The following is a 2,382-nucleotide window of genomic DNA, read 5'->3' as shown; positions in this document are numbered from 1 at the left end:
TTCACCTTTTAATTAAAGCCCAAAGGCATTTAATTGTTCCAACAGATGATTCTTTTCCAGCGCTGGGAACCAATCATCTCAGCCTCCTTCCCATCGCAGATACCATTCTGGATCACCTTGAAGGGTATCCCTCTCCACTATTGGCATGAAAAAGTTGTCAAGAACATTGGCATGGAACTTGGCCAACTGGATACTTATGAAGTCACCAGATCAGCGGCCCGTGTCCATGTTACAATAGATGGTCTGAAACCTCTAATCAAGTCATCGGTGTTAGATTTTGATTCGGGAGAAGAAAGCATTATAACTATGGAATATGAAAAACTCGGGAACCATTGCTCCATTTGTAACCGGTTGTCTCACCTCCGCTTCCAATGTCCCGACAGGCCTATGGACTTGCCTACAGCCCTGATGGCCCCTCCCCATGGTAACTTGCAGTCAAATGATCTCCATGCTACTCGAGACTACACAACGAAAACTGCGTCATCAAAACGCCCTAACCGTGAACCAGAATTCCACCAGAGACTTGATAGACACGGCAAGCCTTCTGGTGAACGAATCTCGGCGTCGCTAGTTAGTACTAGAGGGCCAAAAAACAAACTGACTCCTTCGCTTGGGAAGACTGAACAATATCGGAAGCGTCCTATTGATACTGAAGTGGAGACAGAGGACAACATACGCTTCCCCGCACAGCGCCAGACATCGCCAATCAATAGAACAAATGATCGGATTGAACCTAGACTCGAGGGATGTCCTCTCCCTGTTCAACACTCTCCTCCATACTCAACGGTGCGAACCAGAAACTCTGCCTCTCACGAAAAACGACGTCGACAAATCTTCCCGCCTAACTCATCGGAAAACCAACGTCAGGTACACGAAGGTGACAGTACTCGCATGGAAGGCACAAACAACGGCCATAATAGGGAGCGTGGCCCGCCTAGAACACCCCTCATGCCGACGGCGCCCGATTCTCAGTCTCTCCCGAATGCCCCTTCCATGGAAGCAGTAATGGAAGAACTCAGAGAAGTAACATACCAGTACACGAACTGCCCGGATCCAGTAGAAAGCGCAGCAAGGAGACAACAAGTAATGGATGGAGAAGTGCACGGTTTGATGGAGGAAACAGCAGCAAGAATAATTGCTGCGGCGGTTGAGGCTCAGCAACACAACCAAAACGTTTCAATCCCACAAATCTCCCCCGCAGCAACGGATCGAGTTGTTAATGCAGCGAACTGTCAATCTGTTATGCCAGATCCTAATGTCATCCTCCTTCCTGCTTCATCGGCAGCACCTACTACAAAACGTAGAGGCCGTCCTCCTAAGGCAAGGAAACAGAACCCAAGCCCGAGATTGCTTGCTGGCACAAGTTCACGCAAACACAACCTAGCAAAGGCTCATGCGTCGCCAGGAGGTAACTCAACTCATAGGGCGGGCTCATCGGGACGTCAGACGACGCCGCATCAATCTGATAGACAAGCTCGCTCTTCTAGTCTATCCCAATTTTCTCAACAGGATGAGGCACAGGTGGATTTTCACCACCGCCATCATCCTCTTCCTTAGCAATACTGAGTTGGAATTGTTGTGGGCTCGGAAACCACACAACAATTCCGAGGCTGAAGAATATTCGGCGACGTATCTTCGCCGACCTTCTGTTCCTCATGGAGACTAAGAATCCGGATGATTTTGTTCTCAGTGAACTCCAGTTTATGGATTATGATTCTCATTTCCTTGTTCCCCCTCACTCTCCTGGTGGAGGAGGTCTACCTTTGTTTTGGAAGAGTAATATGGATGTTTCAATTGTTTCTGCTTCACAAAATGTTATCGACACTGTCATCTCCTTTAAAGGATAACGTTTTTGGCCTCATTTATCTATGGTGAACCAGATATAACATTGCGATCAGCCTTTTGGGACTCTTTGTCAACTCAATTTGCAGATAGAGACACACCCTGTTGTGGGAACCAAAATTCGCACTGTCAATTTACGTTTAAATTAGGAAACTAGGAAAACCATAATTTCTCAGAGGTCCCGGATCTCTGCGAGAGCCAACGGCAAGTGACCAAATATATGCGGAAATCATGAAAAGATAACAAACGAGTTTAGAGAAAACAGTAGATCTTATTTCGAGTCCGCGTGAGAGCGTTGCGATCATTACAAGAGATCATAAAAGCTTTGGCCGCAAAGGCTGTCAGCGAGTTACCTAGTTCTAGCGGCCTAAAAGCTCAAACCTAGTTGACTCGCAGCTCGATAACAAAAGACGAAGAAAATACAGAAAAGATTTTTGATTGACTTCTTTTGATTGATTTCGGACTGAACCTTATGAAAGGCTACCTACGTACCCCTTTCGAGGATCAAGCCGAACGTAGTTCAAGAGTGAACCAAGAGAT

The sequence above is a fragment of the Brassica oleracea genome, chromosome C1, assembly GCF_000695525.1.
Source record: "Brassica oleracea var. oleracea cultivar TO1000 chromosome C1, BOL, whole genome shotgun sequence".
Classification (NCBI taxonomy): Eukaryota; Viridiplantae; Streptophyta; class Magnoliopsida; order Brassicales; family Brassicaceae; genus Brassica; species Brassica oleracea.
The sequence above is the reverse complement of the archived record's forward strand: the minus strand, read 5'-3'. Positions refer to the sequence as shown.